This window comes from Bos indicus x Bos taurus, chromosome 24 (genome assembly GCF_003369695.1).
Source record: "Bos indicus x Bos taurus breed Angus x Brahman F1 hybrid chromosome 24, Bos_hybrid_MaternalHap_v2.0, whole genome shotgun sequence".
Taxonomy (NCBI): Eukaryota; Metazoa; Chordata; class Mammalia; order Artiodactyla; family Bovidae; genus Bos; species Bos indicus x Bos taurus.
In genome coordinates this window covers 56,816,029-56,830,935 of record NC_040099.1, presented here as the reverse complement: position 1 = coordinate 56,830,935, position 14,907 = coordinate 56,816,029, and the positions used below count along the sequence as shown (strand labels likewise).

General features: G+C 43.5%; 1 non-coding gene across 1 annotated transcript; it reads left to right on the top strand.

Moving 5' to 3' along the window:
• Positions 1–14,307: 14,307 nt before the first annotated feature.
• On the top strand, positions 14,308–14,414 carry LOC113883055. The gene has a single exon (XR_003508541.1). It is a non-coding gene; the product is annotated as a U6 spliceosomal RNA (small nuclear RNA).
• Positions 14,415–14,907: the final 493 nt, after the last annotated feature.

The following is a 14,907-nucleotide window of genomic DNA, read 5'->3' as shown; positions in this document are numbered from 1 at the left end:
GGGGTCTCCTTAAGACAGCCCCCTCCAACCACTTCCAGCTGTTAGAGAAAACTTGATAAGAAAACAAGGACACACAGTCTGGAATACTGTATGCCTTCCTGGCGCTAGAGAAAGGTTTTATTCATTTGGAAAACAGTTCTTAGTCTCAGTCACCTTTTATGGCTGCCCTCCTCTCTAGATACAGAGCCAAAAAAAGAAAAAAAATCCTCCCCCCATCATCCTGTCACGTGAATGTACGGTGACATTATTTACAGATCAACTTTATTGAGTTCTGGTTAAAATCTTGCCAATTAGTCTTTCAGATAGCCTCTTCTCTGTGCTATCAAAGCCTGGGCAAGAAAGTGGATGATCCCCTGATTTGCTAGATATACTTTTCTTAGCTGCTCAAATTTTTAATGTCACAGCCCTAGGCAGGTAGCATCCCTCACTTTTCTGTTTCTCTGACTTTTCTCTCTCTCTCACCATCTCCTACCATCTCTCTTCCCACTCTCCACCTTATAGATGGTGACTGGACAATTGGGGATAACTTGAACGTTAAATGTTTGAAATACACATCGAGTTGAACAAAAGTACACAAGAGTGCAATCTCCGGTTGGCCCAAGAGTGTTCAGGGACTCAAAGAGGGCAGGAGAGGAATCCAAGTGCCCTAGTACTAAAGGCGGCCTCCCCTCTGTCCTGGCTTCAGGCTCGAGGAGTGGCCCGTGACCCCAGGCTGGGACTTCGGTAGGCACTGTCGCCGTTTCAGAAACCTCCGCATATAAACTGCCATTTAAATAAAATTTCAAAATGATAAACTCATTTACCAGGCTACCAGGATAAATCTGCTCCTGGGTATTGCATCTCCATGTGCCTGGAAGCAGTCACGTGCTGGGGAGCTGAAAGGTGAGTTGCGTATTCTGGCCTCTTCCTCACTCTCCCCTCCCTCCCCCACTCCTTCCCTCGATCAATATTGGCGATCTCAGGGAAATCATGAAATCGTATTGGCTTCTTTGTGTATAATTTCATTGGGCTAGATTAAAGCAGATTTTTCACGTTGTTTTTCTGATAGTGGTTTGACATTTTTGTATTTCAACCCCCAACCCATTGAAAAGAAAAATTAATGTGCGTGTTTAGTCAGCACCCTAATTTTTTTTTCTGAATTACGTTTGCATGTTTTCCTCCTTTCTTTTTAAACAGGAAAAATATTTAGTATCTACTCGAAGATAATTTTAAGAACATCAGTACTAATTGAATACAATTTTCAAATATGTTTGAAATAGCTTTGATTTTTTTCCCTCTACAGTTCGAGAAAATAAAAAGGAGGAGTTGCTTTCTGACCACCTCTTGAATAGCACATATGCTCTAACCTTCAGAAGTTCTGAGACTCAGAATTATTTTTTTATTTTAAAGTTATACTCTTGTTCCCCTCGACTGTATAGCAATGCGACAGCAGAAATGCTACTTCATGACTATTAAAATTACCAGTCATTATATCAGGAGCAGACTATCCATTACTCAGGATACCCCCATTTACAGCACCGACTTTCTTCAAGACCACACACTTAAATGGGTCAAAAGAACCCTGTAAATAAAACACACTGACAACAAATGTAAGCTATTGTACTTCAAAAGAAAAAAACAAACAAACTGAATTTGAGTTAGCAAGTGCACGAAAAGACTGGAAAATTTTACTGTTGGAGTTTTCATATGTGTTTTCACATTAAAAAAATTTTTTTTAAGCATCTGAGGAGAGAGTGTGAACATTCAATTAAAACAGAGAACTTATAAATTATTCACACACACACACACACACACAATAAACAGACCACAAGTAAACCCAACCTGGATAACGGGCCCAACAGCTCTGTTTTTCACTAAACAACAGTAACCACAGCCCAAACCCCGGGGTAGAGGGGGGCGGCGGCTTATTTTCATCTCAACGTTCAAAATCCTGAAGAAGGTTTTGTGTTGGGGAGAAGGCATTTGTGCTACAACTAGGTTTATCAGAGCAATACAAAAAGACATAATGGTGGGTTGATTTGGACTATTTTATTTTTGTCCTTCCCCAAACCATCTGGCGTGTGAGTGTAGGGGTATTGATCAGGATCTGTGCACTGCAGACCCCATGCCAATCCATAGCGTTTCTGGCAATCAGCATCGCCCATGAATTGCAGCTGTCTGTGCAGCTCCCGAACAGAAATCTTCAAAAAAGTCCCCCCCTTATCAAACACATCATCCGTTCAGGGGTAAGTCAATACCATTTCTTTGTCATTCCGTGAGCAGGGATTATGTAGGAGAAAGTTTTTGTTGTCAGTTGTAGCTGCTGCTGCGCCCTTTTTTTCCTTCTTTTTTTTTAAAGGAAAGAGAGCAATTTTCTAGCCATTGAATGGTAATGGTTTTCCAGAAAGGCCTCAAGCGTTTGTAGGAATCGGGAGACAAATGCTGTTTCAATATTGTGGGGGAATTTTCAAAGGAGGGGGAAATTCTTATGTTGCTATACACAATACTAGTGATAATAGAGGGTTCCTTTTAATGACGTTGGATTTTCTCGGAGCCCCTGGTGATGAAGACGCCGCAAGTCTGTGATTACCCTTGCAGATGGAAGGTGGGTGCTAGTGGCGGAAAGGGCGTCTTCGGAATCGTAACTGTTTGATATCTCCATTACCTCCAGTTTTCTTCGGCCTGAAAGCTCGGGCTGGTTGGTTGGGCACAGGGAGAGGAAAACCAAAACCCGAGCCTAGCTCACTAACTCCCTCCGGCCACTCAGCTCAGAAATTCACTGATCCTTCTCAGATTCCAGGTGAATCTAGGAAAGTTGTTTTTAAAAGTTTTTTATTAATAGGTGGTAAGGCCAAACCGGTCCTTTTTTTTTTTTTTTGTCCGTTTCTGGCGCTGTGTGGATGTTGTTAATTTCGGGAAAAAACCCTACCGAGTTAGTTACAAGAGCTGGTGGGGGACTGCCCTGAACTTTCAGGTGGACAAAGGACACTGCACCAGGTCGGGGGAGAGCGGGGAGTTTGTTAGTTATTCCCACCCTCAACTAGCCTCTTAGGGAAAGAAAAACGAGGCTCCTGGAGCCCTCCCTGCCGGGAGAACTGTTCTCTCGGAGCCCCAAGCCCGTCGTCTGGATTCGAAGGTGCGGAGTAGGGCCGCCGGCGCAACCCAGCGGCAAGTCGGAGCCTGGGCGAAACCCACCTAGCCTCAGTAGTCCGGGAGCGGGAAGTGGGCGGGCTTGGGGGAGGGGAGGGGGTGGCGGGGACCCCGTCTCAGGGAACTTCGGCACGTGCTCTGGGGCGGCCAGTCTGGAGAGGCAGCGTCAGCCGGAACGCTGAGCTTAGCAGCAGAGCTTCTTGCCCTTCCGCCTGCCTAATTTCAAAGAAAGCCCGGGACTAGGTCTGCCTATCTTGATCGCACCCCTCCACCCCGTCAGGTGGGGAGCCTGAAGGACAGACAACACACACACACACACACACACACACACACGGATACACAGAGACACACACACAGGTTTTTGTCTTTCGTCCTCCCTGCCCTCTCTGGGTTCCCTGGCCCTCTCGCTGGGGGAGAACTTCGTCGAGGGTGGGTCCCCCCGGCCTCCGACCTGGATCCTAGGTGACTGTAGCCAGGGCTGGGTACTGGGACCGCAGTCCCTGCCCGGGCACAGTCCTGCCTTCGGGGTTCACAACAGAACCTCGAGTGGAGCCCCACCCCCTCTTTCCGATTCTGGTTGCGAGGCTCCTACCACTTCGGAAGCTGGTGGGAGAAATAATCTGATGCTTGGGGGAAATAAAGAAGTGAAGGAGAATTTGAAGTCTCGAACCTGCAAAGATCAGAGAAGGCTTATTTTATTTATTTAGTTAGTTAGCTGGAGGAGTAGGGGCGGGGGGTGGGGGGAGCCTGACTCTTATGACCTCGTAGCATTTCCCCCCTAGAAGAACGTTGAGCTTTAAGAGAGCAACTTTTTAGCCTGAAAACCGCGTCGACGAATTTTCTTCGCATCGGCCTTAAGTTCCTCTCGCGTGCTTTCTCTCCCCGTAAAGCCCTGAAGTCGGTTTTAAGCCGTGTGGAGCTGCGATCGCATTTTCTTTTTACAGCGGGTTTCCCAAAGTACAATCCAAGTATACCTCAAGTTCTCCTCTCCTCCAGTCGTCAGCCCGCAAAAAGAAAAATTGGCGTGAGGTCCTTTTGTTCAGGTCAACTTGTGCGTGAAATCTTTTTGTTGTTCTTTGAAAAGGAAGGCAAAAGTTGCAGTTGATTTTTAAAAGGACTCTGAAAGTGGAGCTGTTTTCAAGTTGTTCTGAGACACCAAGCACGGGCGTCGCTTTTATTTATTACCTTCTTAAAACGATCATTTATTTGCTCTGGACATAACCCTTTTTGATTGCTGTTTTCAATATTGTTTAGACATTAACACAACTATCCAGCACTTCTCTCTTTGAAAATGGGAGCGTTTAAAAATCTTTTTATATAATTTAGATCGTCTAGCTACCACTGATTTAAAAAAAAATACAGAATTTAAAAAAAAGAGTTGGTCTGATTAAAAGGGTAATATTTCTGTTGGAAAACTAAAAACCAACTGAGGGGTTTAAAATATTCACACGAATCATACCGTTTCTTTTTAAAAAATCACATGATACATATATATTTTTAGATTCCTGGGACATCAACCTCCAAGGATATTAAATTGCCAAGTGAGTCTGAGCTGATCTTTCAAAGTAATACTATCAAAAGTAGAATAGAAAACACACTCGAGATTATTTCAGGAGCATTTAATTTTGGGAAAATTGCTTCGATGGCACTTTTGAGACATTCTGAATTGTTTCACTTCCAAAACGTGTCAGAAAACAGCAAACTCTGACCGACTGCAGGGTTCCGGGGCGGCCGTGGGCGTTCGAGGAACGGGCCACGGTCCCCGCGGGCCACTGCCTCCAGCGCCGGGCCGGGCCTGGCCGGGCACAGGTGGTTCGGCTGCTTCTGAAAGACGCCGGGCGCCGAGGGCATCCTGCCGCCGGGCCTGGCAGAGCGATGCCCGCAGCGCACCTGACTCGGGGCAGAGAGACCTGTTGGCCACGGGGAAGCCGCGTTTGCGCGGAGCGGCGTCGGGGCCGCGGGCGCGGGTTGGTCGCCCGCGGCGGACCGCGCCCTCGAGCTGCCCGGGTTCTGCCCTCCCGACCCGGGGCCTGCGCCCAGCCGCAGCTCGGGAGGCGGAGGAAGCCAGCCAGGATTGATGTCTAAATCAATGCCGTTTCTAGGCGCTTCTCTCTGCTCCTCTCCGTCTTTCTCAAAGGCAGAGCGCCTCCCCAGAGTGGATTTCCTCTCCCTGCGCAAAGTCAAGGAGAGGCGAGTGTCCGCAGGAAACCGAGATCGCTGCCCTGCGCGGGGCCTGGGAGAGGTGGGGGGACCAGGAATAAGCGCCAACAGGGGCCTGGGAGCCCCCCGTGCGTCCTCGTCCTCTTTTTCTCCCAGGTCGCCCGCCACCCCATCAATTCCTACTTCCTTAGCCCACCTCGGAGGGCTCGGCCCCGGCTCGGGCCGCTCTCGTGGCGGTGTAGCCGGCGAGGCCTGACCCCGTGCGCCCTCGTAGGTCCCAGCCAGGCCCCCAAGTTGACGAGACCCGGGAGGGGAGTCCTTAGTCTCCGATGCCAAGCCCGGCCCGGCTAAGGCCGGCCTGGCCGCTTCGGATTTAATTCTTCACCGACGAATTAGGCAGCTGCAATTGTCGCGGAAAATCAGCGGCCACTATTGATCCCCGGGACGAGCAGGGGATGGGGAAAGCCTGGGGGCGCGGGCGGGCAGAGGGCGGGGCGGGGTGGGGGATCGGCTCCGGCCCTCGGGTGCCCTAGATCGGGCGTCCTGGTCGGGCCCCCCGAGGCCCCCGCCGAGCACGCGGCCAGGTCAGGCCTCCGTCCGAGACCGGCTCCTCTTCTCGAGCGAGGCCCGGCGGGGCCCGGGTGGGCGTGCGCTAGGCCGCCCGGCCTGCTCCAGCCCGCTGCGGGCCTGCCCTGCGGAGGAGAAGGAGGGGGACTGAAGACAAAAGGCAGGACCGAGGACGGATGCTCTCTCAAGGTCTGCGGGGGACGCCTGGGCCGGGGCGGGGAGCGGTACCCGCTGCCTCCCAACCCCGGGCGGGCTCCCTCGGTCAGGAGGCTGAGGGGAGGCCCCGGGGCGCCTCCGGCCCCCGCACGCCCGGCTCCAGGCGCCCCCTCCGCCCGGCCCCGGCTCCCCGCACAGGCTGCTTCCTGAGGGACAGGGCAGGCCTCGGCCGCTGGACAGGGGGGACTTCCCGCCGCCACCGCCGGAGCAACAAGTCCTCAAGGCAGAGGCCCCCCGAGGGCAGGCGGTGGAGGTCAGTTTCCTCTGCTTTGTCTCAAACAAACTTGAGAAGGGTGTGTCCTCAGAAAAAAGGAGCTGACCCAGTTGTGTGGACAATGCATGCTAAAGAAGCCGTTTTGGTTCTAACTGATGCAGAAAGGTGGAAAGGTGGGATGTCTGAAGACAGTGTGTAGAAAAGCACCCTCACCCCTTTATATATGGGAAATGCACCGGCAGCCAGAGTAGTCCTCTGACGTCTACATTTCACGTTTTGCTACTTTGGACATCTTAAAGCCACGTGGGTTTCCCTTACCTTTGAGATTACTTTTTTATAGGACGTTTATGGGAATCACATATTATACAGAAAGTGTGTAAGCTATATAGAGCAGAAGTATCAAAGGTATCAAGCTCCTCATTTACTTTGTTTCATTTTTCTCTTTCTTTCCCAAACTGCCTTCTTTTGTTGGAGGGAATGTGTGCTTCAGACTTTATCCTGGAAAGAGTTGAGCACTGGCTCCCTGGAGATCAGATATAGAGTCAAAAAGGGCCTTCTCACTACATTGCCTGCTCCATAATCCATGGGCTGAGTATAGGTCACTGAACACAAAGTGGCCTTTCCTCTCTTGCTTACTGAGATGGTTTAATGGATTTTATAATGGTTTTGCAACTATCAGACTGGGGAAATCTGGTTTGGGGGCATTGTGTTCATATCAACCAACCAAAGGCAATGCATTATGTCAAATTCTTTACCTTATCAATATAAACTGGTGACAACATAATGGAATTTCTTAGGATAATTTTGAAAGATCAGGTTTTGTTTTGAAACACCTGTTTTGAAACACCAGGTTCCAAACATGGTTTGTAATTTTCATTGTGGAAAAATCCTGAAAATTCTCCATTTAGTTGATCTTGGGCTTGGTGAAAGTTCTGAAAACCCTTTTAAGCAGCAATATTCTATATATGTCTGCTACAAAACAATGATGTTTGATCCCATTGCAGTTTTTAGCATGTCTTGCTCCCTCTTTTTTTTTTTTTTTTTTTTAAGTAGAAGACTTGTTGGGAAGGCAGTGAATTAGAGTGAATTTAAACCTCCAGTAAAACAGAGATGGGGGTGAGTGGAAACATTTTTAGGAGTTTACCAACACACTAAGGTTGCTTAGATTCATACATATGAATAAGGCAAGGATTTTGTGTTCTGGGAGGACAGTTTTGCTTTGCAGATGCTGTTCCCAGTGAACTGTGTTCACCCCCTTGAACTTGGAGAATGTCAGCTCATATCTGAAATTTCAGTTGCCATTTTTATACTTCTTTTTTAAAGCTACTTGCATATCTGAGTTTTGGAATTATTTTTACTTCCTTTTTTCCCTCATACTTTAGTTTTCCTCCCCCAGCTTTTAATCTAAACTTCTCTTTTTAAGAATTATTACTTAATTAAATTGCCCATTACGTAAGTGATACACTCATCATGGTAATTAATACTGTATCATGACATACTTGGGGAAATAATGACTAACCCTAGTTTAGTTAAAAAAAATTTTTTTTTTTTTACTTCACTCTTTCATCAACAAGAACTTGCCTTTTTAAGATATTGTAACTTAAATATTGGGACATAAATGGGGGATAACTTTGTAATGATGAACTTCATATTCCAAACGCTTTCAAGATTCTCTTTTTCAAAAATGAATTTTCTTGTAGTTCTAATTCCAAGTGACGTAATTCAGTGAGTGGGTTCTGGGTTTTTTGGTTCCTATCTGTGACTAATTTACAGACCAGGAAAGTCAGCAGAAACAGAAAACAGAGAACAAGAGAATAGAAACTGTCAGAATTTAGTGATTCATGAGACCAAAATTGCTTCAGAATTATGTCATTTTTTAGAATTTGTTACACATTTCAGATTGAGGGAATTTTTTTTTCTGAAGGGACTTTTAAATTTTATGTGAAAAAATTGCTTAAGCCCTGTTTTCTCAAAGTGGAACCATAGTGATATTTACTATATCATCAAAGTGTCCTGAAGGGAGAAATGTGGGGACAGTTTCAAGGGTCATGTTTAACCTTAGGCTTGTTACACAATGTGAGCAAACAGTAGCAACCCTGCATATTTTGTATTCTTGGTATTCTGAAAACAATTGGGTGTCAATCAAATAAGCATATTAAACCAGGGTCACTTACCTTGTAAATGAACGTCTGGGTGGACTCGTTTTAAAAGTGAGTAATCCCTTGGAAAACCAATCGATCATAATTATGTATATATATATTATCTGTATGCTTAAAATATTGATTTCTGTATGCTGGGGTTACATGCAGTAGTGAGTGGAGTTGGGGTAGGGTAGGTGGAGTGAAGTGGGCAGTGGAAAAAGTTACATCTATAGGAGTCTATTGATCCATGACAGGGTAAAATTTTTTCCCTTGGTGTACTCTCCCTAGGACACTTTAGATCATACCAACCTTTAACACGGTGTTTGTAAACTTTCTGGGTGATATCCACAGTGAGAAATGGATTTTTATGTTACAACCCTAGCACATACGTATGTATGTACATTTCAGGAAGGAATGGCATGTTTTTAAAGTGCCCTTTTGTAGACCAACTTGTCTTGGAAATTCTAAAACTAAAGTTTTAGAACCCTGTCTGATTGTTCTGTGTTATCTTCTTCCCAGTATAGCCTCTGTTTTTCTTGCTGCTCATTTAGTACTTGTTTTCTCGTTTGGTATTATTTGTGTATGAGGTTCACTGGCTGTTTTAGATAGTAAGCACAAGGAGGGAAGTGTCTCGTAGTACGACACAGGGCTCTTGATCCTACCTTGTTCATTATTTTTTTGAAGTCTTTACTGAAGGTTAGAAGATCTGCTCATCAAATCTGTAGGTGACAGAGAGCTAGCAGTCATATCTAATATACTGAAAGACAAAATCAAGATTCAAAGTGAAATATGAATGTTGGAATGAAAACCAGTATCGTTTAATCAAACACAGACTGATATAAAATCCCTTTATTGAGGCTGAAAGTAGAAATCAAAAGAGATTCCTGGATTGCCACAACAATGCATGTGCAAAAATAGAGGTGTTAGTTTACTCTAAGTGCAAAATGATATAAACATATTATGCTCCATAAGCAGCTAATGTAATTTTGGGCTGAACTAATAGAAATGTGGTATATAGCTTACAAAGAAGGTAGCAGTTTCCCTGTACTCTGGGCTAGAGGCTTGTCTCGCTCTACCTACCTCATTTTAATACAGATATTGACAAGTTAAAGATTACCGTGGGCTCTCAGGGTGTGAGGGAAGAGGAAACCATGCTTTATGGGGAGGAGTTCGAGCAAATGTTTAGGCTGGAGAAGAGGTGAATGGTATGATTGCCACTTCAAATATTTGCCTAGCTGTCATGCGGCAGAGTTGGGGGAGAGTAGTTTTTGCTGATCCCCAGGGCAGAGTTGGGACCAAAGGGTAAAAGTGTCAGGGGAGTTGACTTTGATTCTAATAATTAAGGTTGCTTGAGAGTACAGCAGGTTACTGCATGAAAAGTGAATCGTTTATCCACATGAGTACTCGGCAAAGGCTGAGTGACCATCTGGCTAGGATGCTATAGTACGGATCAGCTGAATTAGGCATCAGGTTGAAATAAGTGATCTTTCTGGTTGAATTTGAGAATCTTCTCAATTATTTTAAAATATTGTGAAAGTGATTTTACATGTAGATGAATTTAAGAGATAGATTTAATATTCAAGCTTGTAGGAACTTCAAATGGACATGGTAGAGCATTTTCTGTCTAGAAGCTCTGTGAAAACAATCTCTTATTTATAGAAAACACAACCTCGTTATTTCTTTTTTCTTTAAGCTTTTTATTTTGTACTGCAGTATAGCTGGTTAGCCATGTTGTGATGGTTTCAGGTGAGCATCAAAGGGACTCAGCCGTATATATGTACACATGTTCATTCTCCACGAACTCCCCTCCCATCCAGGTTGCCACGTGACATCGAGCAGAGTTCCTGCACGACACAGTAGGTCTTTGTTGATGAAAATGGATTCATTATTTCTTGTCTGCATTTTTTAAATCCAAAAAAAGCTCTGAAAATCAAGTTTTTCGAATCTCATGTTGAAACTGCCTTAACTGAACGGAGGTGAGATATCTCGGTCTTTATCCCACTTGGAATGAACGTTCATACATATCTCTGCAGAAATAGTAGTGTGTTTAATTACCAGGTGCTTTTCCAGACCCTGTTGGGGGTATGCAGTATATGCTTTTTTGCTGCTAACACCTTTCAAGTATGTGAAAAAATGTTCAATTCTAAGCCATCTATTTCCAAATGATTTCCTTAAAGGATTGTTATTACTTACCTTATAATTAGATAGTTCTTGTTTTTTCAGAGTTGCTTGAACCCATTGGTCAGAAATCTAAACAATAAGCCACTTTACTAACGTAGGCTAGAATGATTCTCGGAACAATTATTGAGTCCCTAAACCTTGTCACAGAAGGAAATTGCTTTACAAGCCAAATTTATCCTAGATAATAAAATGGTAAGTTGCTCTGCCATTTCCATATTTATTTTATGAAGAGGTTAGTGGCAAAAATGATCTGTGTCAAAGGTCTCCTCCGAAGCATATTTGATATTACTTAAGACGGGCAGCGGGTGACGGTATCACACTTTGCTGGCCTGGGAGGAGGATTTAGTGGGATCCATTAATTAATGGCTTTCATTTTACAAATCATTTCTGTTGCTATTACTCATCCTGTAGACATTTATGGAACACCTACTCCAGGCTGGCCCTCGGCTGGGCAAGACGAATGAGATGGAAGTAGTATCCTTAACACGCTCACATAGTAATTCCATCCTCAAAACAACCTGTCGGATAGGCAAGGCAGATATTATTGTTCCCATTAAAGATGGAAAAGTGGAGTCTCCAGGGAGTTAAGTGACTCTGTTAGGGTCACACACCCAGTAAGTGGTAGAACAGGACTTGAATCCAAGGCTGTAATTCAGAATCTACGTATTTTTCCATCGTATTACCATATATTAAGGACCTGTTGTTCACCATACAAAGTGTATCTTCTCATCCAGACTTTATCTTCGGCTTTCCTTTTAGCTGGCTGCTCAGAATTTGTAGCCACTTTTTATGTGTGGAGAAGGCATTGTGAAATGAATTTTATGGGAGATTGGTCTCCAATTTCTTCTTTTTAATATTTATTAAAATTAAAAAATGTTTTATTTGGCTGCACTGGGTCTTAGTTGCGGCGTGTGAAATCTTTAATTGTGGCATGCGAACTCTTGGTTGCAGCACGTGGGTTCTATTTCCCTTGACGGGATCAAACCTGGGCCCCCTGCCTGCCTTGGGAGTGTGGAGTCTTAGCCACTGGACTACCAGGCAAGTCCCTCTAATTCCTTCTCATGAAAGCCCGAATGCCCAGACTCTCCCTATTCTTCCCCCAGCAGTCCCCTGGCAGGTGGGGCTCAGGGACATCAACCAAACTCAGTCAATAAGATACGCATTCCTCAAAGTAAGACACCGAAGAACAGAGGCTGGGACAGCCTAGAATTCACGCTGGTGAAGCTGGTGCGTTCTGTCCAGCAGCGTCAACTGGTTCTTTGGCTATGATTCCTTTTTCTAAACGTCCCTGATTTCAGACCATTTTCTGGACCTGGTTCTCATCCCTTTGGGTCTGTTCTGTGAGCCATCTGATTTCCTTTCACTTCATTTGTTCGCAAAAGTTAGCCTGCATCAGTTTCTGTGGTTTTCAAGATAGGACTTTAGAGAACCGTCTTACAGACTACGTAGTGGGAATTGGTCAGATTTTAGACGTATTTTGAAGAGAAACCGGACAGAACGTGTTGAGGCATTGGACGTGGAATGTGAAAGAAAGAAAGGAGTCAAGCACGCCTTCAAAGTTTTCGTTCTGAATAATTGAAAGAATAAAGCTACCATCAAGTCCGGTTCTCTATTACTGCAAATCTCCTCCCCCACCCAAGTGGTGAATTAAAACAACAACCTTTTTTTAAAAAAATATCTCTGTTGAACTGGGCCTCTTGCAGCATAATGGCTGGGTTTTGAGAGGGAGCAGTCCCTGAGGGTGAACGTTCCAGGAGAAGAACCTGGAAGAAACTGCCGGGTCTTTATGACCTAGTCTCAAAACTCACATCATGTCACTTCCTCCATCGTCTATGCCTAGAGTTATTCATGGACTCATTCATAGAGGAAGGGACGCTGGAGCAACAAAGAATCTGCAGCCGTGTTTTGAAACGTTTATCAAAGAATTCTAAGAAAGGTGGGGAAGATGAGGAGAGGAACAAGGTGAAGGGGCTTATCATGTGTTTGGACACGTTAAGTAGATGTCTGTTAGGATTCAAGAAGGGATAGTGGGTAGGCAATTGGGTTATGAGTCAGGTGTTCAGGTGAGAAGTTGAGGCTAGAGATAAAAATTTAGGAGTTGTCTGTGTGTACTTGGTATGTAAAGGTTTTGAAGTCAAAGAGTGCCATACCTCCAGCTTTATTGTATTTGCTCGAAATTGCTTTGGCCATTTGGGGTCTTTCATGGTTCTAAATGAATTTTAGGATGGTTTTTTGTATTTCAATAAAAGTGCCATTGATATTTTGATAGGAACTGTGTTGAATCCACAGATCACTTTGGAAAGTGTTGACATTTTAACAGTGTTAATTCTTCCAATGCATGAACATGAGATGTCCTTCCAATTTATTTGTGTCTTTTTCCTTTTGTCATTGTTTTGTTGTTTTCAGTCTACAGGTGTTTCTGTTCTTTTGTTAAGCTTATTCCTAAGCTTTTTCTTATTTTGGATGCTACTATAAATGGAATTATTTTCATTTCTTTTTCAGGTAGGTTGTTGTTAGTATATAGAAACACAGTTTTTTATATGTTGATTTTACATCTTGTAGCTTTACTGCATTTGCTTATTCCGTAGTTTTTGTAGAGTCTTTACAGTTTCTACATATGGCATCATGTCAGCTTTAAACAGGGGTAATTCCACTTCTTTCTTTCTGATTTGAGTGGCTTTTATTTCTTTTTGTTGGAATAGCTTCTCTTGCTAGGACTTCCAGTACTGTGTTGAAAAGGAGAGGTAAGAGTGGGCATCCTTGCCTTGTTCTGGATCTTAGAAGGAAATCTTTTGGTTTTTCATTGTTGAGCATGATGTTTGCTGTGGGCTTTTATTGTATTAAAGTAAGTTTCTTCTATACTTAATTTGCTGAGAGTTTTTTTAAAATTGAAGGATAATTGCTTTACAGAATTTTGTTTTCTGTCAAACCTCTTGTTGAGAGTTTTTAATTGTGAAAAGATGTAAATATCGGGAAATGGTTTTTATGATCCATTGTGATGATTCATGTGATTTTAATCCTTTATCCTGTTAATACGGTATAACGTTGATTGATTTGTATGTATTGAATCATTCTTGTATCACAAAGATACATTTTACTTAGTCATGGTGAATGATATATGCTGTTGTAATGAGTTTGTGGTATTTTTTTGTTTTTTGAGGATCTTTGTATCTGTGTTCAGGAGGGCACTGATCTGTAGTTTTTTTCTCTTGCGATATCTTTTGTCTGGCTTTGGTTTCAGACTAACTTCATAGAATTAGTTTGAAACTGTTTATTCTAATTTCAGGAAGCATTTAAGGAAGGTTGGTGTTCTTTATAAATGTTTGGTAAAATTCACCCACGAAGTCATTTGATGCTGGTCTGTTGCTACGTTGGAAGTTTTAAAACCATTCCTTTGGTTTTTTTCATTCGTTATTGGTATGTGCAGAGTCTCTGTTTCTCCTTGACCCAATCTTGGTAGGTTGTGTCTAGACTGTCCAGTTTTTTGGCATAGGATTGTATGTGTTTAGGTTGTCCAATTTATTGACATATGATTGTTCATAATAGTCTTTTATGAGCCTCTTTATTTCTGTGAGATGAGTTGTAATGTCTCCTCTTTTATTTCTGATTTTATTTATTTGTGTCTTCTCTCTTTTTTTTACCCCCTAGCCTAGTGAAGGGTTTGTTGATTTTATTTTATTTTTCAAAAATTAACTCTTAGTGCTCGCTTCAGCAGCACATATACTAAAATTGGAACGATACAGAGAAGATTAGCATGGCCCCTGCGCAAGGATGACACGCAAATTCGTGAAGCGTTCCATATTTTTATCAATACAGTATACTAACGCATATATATGGAATTTAGAAAGATGGTAATAATAACCCGGTGTACGAGACAGCAGAAGAGACACTGATGTATAGAACAGTCTTACGGACTCTGTGGGAGAGGGAGAGGGTGGGAAGATTTGGGAGAATGACATTGAAACACATAAAATATCATGTAAGAAACGAGTTGCCAGTCCAGGTTCGATGCACGATACTGGATGCTTGGGGCTAGTGCACTGGGACGACCCAGAGGGATGGTATGGGGAGGGAGGAGGGAGAAGGGTTCAGGATGGGGAACACATGTATACCTGTGGCGGATTCATTTTGATATTTGGCAAAACTAATACAATTATGTGAAGTTTAAAAATAAAATAAAATTAAAAAAAAATCAACTCTTAGTGTTATCAATTAAAAAAATGTTTATCTGTTCTCTAGCATTTATTTATGCCCTAATATTTGTTAGTTCCTTAGTTATCCATTCTTGGAAATGTTCCT